The sequence below is a fragment of the Habropoda laboriosa genome, unplaced genomic scaffold, assembly GCF_001263275.1.
Source record: "Habropoda laboriosa isolate 0110345459 unplaced genomic scaffold, ASM126327v1 scaffold9, whole genome shotgun sequence".
Lineage (NCBI taxonomy): Eukaryota > Metazoa > Arthropoda > Insecta > Hymenoptera > Apidae > Habropoda > Habropoda laboriosa.
This window is the reverse complement of record NW_017100191.1, coordinates 629,825-635,789: the sequence shown is the minus strand read 5'-3', so window position 1 is coordinate 635,789 and position 5,965 is coordinate 629,825.

Here is a 5,965-nt window from a genome sequence, read left to right as displayed (position 1 = left end):
ACGGACCCCTTTCACCAATAGCGATCGACCCTTTCGGACCCCTTATTCGGCGCTCCGCTGACCGCAGAGTCGAGTTCCACTTCCGGTAACCGCGATGACACCCTCGAAAACCCAAAATTTCTGTCCCATGACCCGGAAAATTTTCACGGAAATTGTCGTGATAGTCGCGCAGGATCGTGACCTGGTTTGGCTAGTGGAACGAACATACGGTTGCATTCGATGAAAAAACACGGGAACTTAGATCACGAGCAAAAATTCATCAAGGATCCGCGTATGCCTTTCCTTTCGAATTTTCACTGTTTTTTCGACGAACAAGTGACTAATTAAACAGCATCGTGAGCGTTGGTCGAAAGAGCGTTGTTTCACTTGCGTAAAATGTTGGTGAAACTGTGTGTCGCTGCGATGCGAATGGCGACAGATATATTTGCAAAGAGATGATGTATCAGGTCATCCTGTTGTAAGTGACAGGAATATTGTAACATATCGTGAAAAAATAAGCGAGATATGTTGCAACTGTAATTTCAGTTACGTTTCAACATTTTTTAATCGCTCTTTTTTAAGGATTTTTGCGAAATTCGCAGTATTACAGAATCGCGAAGGAATATTTACAAAGAAATGATATATCAGGTCATCGTATAGTTTAACACATCAATAACATATCGTATCGTAAAAAATAAACGAAATATGGAGCAACTGTAACTTTGACTAGGTTTACGAATTTGTTAATCGTTCTTTTTTAAAGATTTTTGCCGAATCCACAATATTACAGAATCGCGTCGATCATCTGGAAACAACAATAGCAATAGAAAGTTTCGATGCGAATGGCAAAATAAATATTTGCAAAGAGAAAATGTATTAAATCATTCTATCATAAGTGATAAGAATATTTGAACACATCAACGATATATTGTACCCGTAAAATATAAACGAAATTTCAGTTATATTTACGAACTTTTCAATCGTTCTTTCTTAAGGATTTTTGTCAGATCCATAGTATTACAGAATCACGTCGATCAGCAATAGAAAGAATTGCACAACGGAAAATTAAAAGCGGTACTTCCGGCTAAATTGACGTAACGTGAATCGCAACGAAGTTTCGTCGAGTATTTTGTGAAATTTCCCGCTGAAATTTTAGCCTTTTCCTCGCACACTCATTTTCCCCTTTCGATGTGCTTCGTTACCCTTGAATAATATGAATTTATTATCGATACCTAACAACGCTACACACTGCTAAGAAACGATCATCTATCCTTTTTCTTCCTCCACTCTGATCGGTGTATTATTGCACAGTTTTTGGTAAAAATTCATTAGCTCCGCGCGGTTAAGTATGCTAAAAAGTCTCATGGTACAGATAAAAAAGAACCAGACAGTCGTTTTATTGTTCTCCGTCTATGGCCACCGTTATATCTGTGCGAAATTAGAACGTGTTCCAAGCTCTTTTTTTTCGGTTTTCGCCCAGGACACGGTGAATTAATTTCGGCCACGAAAAAGAGAATCGAATTGTTCCGTGTCGTGAACCTGACTATACAAGCAAATTAATCGTTTTATCAGAATTTTTCGTTCTGCGAGTGTATTTCTCGCGTGCAACCATAAAGAACGTAGAGTAAAACGTAGAGAAATGGTGCAACCGCTTATGTTACAAAAGTAACGAAAAAAAAGACAAAGAAAAAGAAAAGTGTTTCGCCGTTTTGAAATTCAAATTCATTACTAGTATCGGGCATGATTACGGGCAGATATTAATGTAATCGGGAGGGAAGAAAGGAACGGTTCACGTTGCAAAATCGGTCAGCTACAACGGCCACGAGGCGAAATTCTTTGTACGCGTTTTTGATCCGTGGAATATTATGCAATCCCGATAGGGAGGGGGAAAAAAAAGTACGTTTCCGTGTGCCCAGAGACACGGTAAAATTCTGTTTCAAATTTCGTCTCTCCCACCTTATTGATCCCAATTATCCCTCGCGTCGCTAATAGACTGGGTTTTACGACTCGCCAATTTCGTAAGCGTTGTAAACGCTGGCCTGCTGTAACCTAACAAGCCGCTAGAGTACAAGTAAAGTCGTAAATGCATCTAGTTCTGGGTCGTACGATTATGTTGTTCAAATTGTACATGTTCCAGGAAAAAAATTCTCCATTCACAATTTCAGTTGAAATTTCAACTTTTCTTCTAGCTAACGAAATTATATTAATTTCAATTGAATCAGTACGATTAATTAACTCTATATACCAGCGGTTTAAACGAATAGCTGTTGAAAAGGTGGACAGAGAAGAAGCAATTCTTTCTATTTTACCAAAAGAGTCTTTACAAATTTCAGCTTTCCTTTTAGCTAAAAAAGTTGTATTAATTTAAATTGAATTGCTGCGATTAATTAATTTTATTTGTTATTGATTTGAATGAATAGCTGTTGAAAAGGTGGACAGAGAAGAAGGAATATTTTTCTATTTTACCGAAAATCTTGTCCGAAAAAGAGTGGGTACATTCTATTACGTGATCTTCAGGCACGAAGGTTGCAACGATTCGCGAAGTTTCCACCTTGGCACGGATTCTCTAAAGCGACTTTTCTCGCTACCTTTGGCCTGCTCGATTTCCTTATCGAGAAAACTAGCCGCCCTTTACATGGGAGTGCCAGTTGGCCAATCTTTGACCACACTGGAAAACTTCGCTTTGACCCGTTCGTTCGTGAAGATTCCCAATAGAATTGCCAGCTTGACACGCCAAGTTAACAAGGACCTTTTTCCAAATCGATAGTGACAATCTTCGAAGAATGGAAAATGAATAATCGAACGGTTAAAGTGAACGTCTACAGTTTTTTACAAGAGATGAAAGTTTTTTGAGCAGAAACCCACGTTGGACTGCGCCGTTCTCTAGAATGATAATAAAGTTTCTCAATTTTTTGCTAGTAATAATGCATGTTTTCGACGAGAGTTACGCAGGATTCTCAGGTTCCAGTTAAAAGGCTAGCTCATTGAATGTAAACCGCATTAGCCGGAGATAATCCAGCCGAAGTCTGGCCAGGATCTTGGTTTCCACGTCTAACAAAGCATAAACTGCAACAAAATCGTCGAAATAGACAGATCACTGACTAACGAAGCCACGCTTTGATTAGTGTGAAAGAGCAATTTTATCCATCTTGAATTTATATGCATATTGAAAGGAAAACTGATTGCTTACAAATTCCAAATATTCTACAACCATGTGATGTAAATGCTATTTAAAAACAATAGACTAGTTACATACACTGCCGTTTGCCAAGTATTAGGACACCTGTTATTATTTCTTTAAATTACATTTCTTCGTCAAAGCTAGTATATCGTGTATCAGTGCAAATATACAGGGTGCTCACACGTTATTAGTTTCCAGCGTTTTTCTCGTAAATGGTGGATTTGTGAGGACAAAGTTTTATTATTTTTCATATGCGATACTATCTCTCAAATTTTTAATGATTTTTGCGTAATCACGATATCGCGAATTTTTTCAAATTGGTACCTGTGATTATTTTCTATATTATAGGAAAGCGGTTGTCGAGATAAGTTCAACGACGAAGAACAAACTCGTTTTCAGTCTGAATTTGGTAAGAATGTTCGTTGTGGCATAATCAATGACACGCTATTAAAATCTAATTTTTATAAAGGCAAGATTTTAGGGATTTCATCGCATGTACACGTTGCATTACGAAATTCCAGACTGAATCATTTTTTTCAGAATTTTAATAATTTTCTAACGACCGTTTAGGTTTTCTTCAGATTCAGTAAGTGCCCTAATACTTATGAACGAGAGTATACTTCTCTAACAATTCGTCTGCCATGTCATCCATGGAACAAATGAGTACTCGTTTAAATATTCTGCTTAAAAAAAGTTCAAGTGAAGCTATTTAGCATGTTAATACGTTAAATTGAGATTAGTGAGATGAAATTTTTTCGAAAAACGTGGCTACGAAATAAATTACGCGATAAATTAGAAACAGGACACCATCTTCAGTTTTCAATTCCCTAAATAATAGAGTATTCCACAAATGATAAGGCAAGATAATAAACGAGACTGTATTTGTACACCTAGTACTTCTGATTTCAGTTTTTACTTCCAATTCAGGCTCTGGTTCCCAGTAACGTTGCTTTGTTACCGTGAAAACATGAGAATCGCAAGAATTTTCCTGCGAATCTTCTTCGAGCAGTCACTGAGCTAATCCTCCCTAACGAGTTGTTTTTTTCTTTCTTTTCTTTTTTCTTCTTCCAATCGACAATTACGCGGGAACTGGTCGAGCAGTCGCCGCTCTCGAACTTTGCGCAATTCTACTATGCTACATTCGTTGTTTCTGAACATGTGCCATGAAACGTAAAGACAACCCCGCGCGGATGTTAACGCGCTCGCGGGCGTGCTTGCAAAACCTGGAAAGTTTAACGATCCACGATTATTCCGCGACGCCTTGCACCTAAAAACAAAAAAAAAGTTAGAAATATTCGCAGTTTTACGGTTCCGTGAACGTATTGTGCTCGAGAATATCGCGGAATCGCGATGATTGTTATTTTGCAACAACATTTTGGAAATTTCGCGAAATTATCGCATCGTTTTTTTTTTTCTGTTTGACCACCGTCGAATCTTCCGTGATTGGGAAACAGATGGAAATATAGCCTCGTACCGATATTAGAACATTGTGCTCAGGATTCGGATAAACGCGTCAATTCCCCGTGATAAAGCTTAACGATCCAGAAACATCATTATCCTCTGGGTTTTCTGATTGCAGTACAGAGAGAAGTTAAGCAGCAGCGTTCTTTTACTCGTTTACAAAGGCTGCCAAGAGGCGAACTGACGTTGAAAATGAATTCTCCGTTGGTACAGTTGGTCTGGATCGAGTCCATTCGCTTGCTAATGAGCTGGAATAACGTAACACGATTGCCACGGTACGAATCATTAGAGGTTTCATTTATTCCTCTGAAGTCTCTTGGAATTCTAAAATCTTCCATGAATAAAATTCTCGTACAAAAGAGGCTGCAGCAAGTATCTAACTCATGTAGGTACATACGAAACGATGTGTTTTTGAAATGACACTTTAGATAAAAATAATGTATTTTATGAAAATAATTTACACACTTTTTCCAACGATTAACAACTAGCTTCGTTATTTCAAATTTATAAAAATCACGAGTCTTTGAGTGAAAAGATTCTTCGAACACTGCTTTTACAGTGTCTTCATTTCGGAATAATTTATTTGTTAAGAAATTATTCCGGTGTTTGAAGAAATGGTAGTCGTTTGAGGAAGGGTCAAGTGAATTAGGGGAGAATGTGGCGAAATTTCATATTCTTTATCATCGACGGCCCTGTTTGGCCTTCCTTTTGGCTCATTTTCCAACGAAAAGTCTCCAATCTTGAATTTCGCACACCAAAGTTGAAGCGTTCCAACATTTACATAACCTTCTTCAAAGACTAAATTTATATTTCCAAGTTGAAACTTCTATAAACAAATTATGCGAATATCCCGATTATTCATCACGTCGGATGATAATTTCCAAACAATTGTATCATAAATTTTCTTACTATTCGATACACGTGCGCTACAGCAAATTCCCTCTTCCTAACTACTGTGTAGAAAAATTTATGATGCGAAAAAATTTAATATACGGTAACATCCCTCCAATTTCAGCTGTTGAAAGAACGACCTTTCTTTTACACCAATCCAATAAATGTAACACGAAATACGGCAGTGAAAATTAAAAATGAAAAGAAAACAGCGGTCAAGAGTAGAAGAAGTGAAATAACGAAAGGAAAAAAGTGACTTTGAAAAGTGAAAATGTTGGAAGGGAAGAATTTAAATTTGGAAATACGACGAATAAGAATTGATACATGTACGAGTAATCTTGGTTCTAATGCCGATCGACATTGTTGTAAAATGGAATAAAAATTCATGCTCCGTAGAGCGAGCAGAAATTCGAGTTTCCCATAGGGCGATCGCGAAAAACGATCTAACGTTGT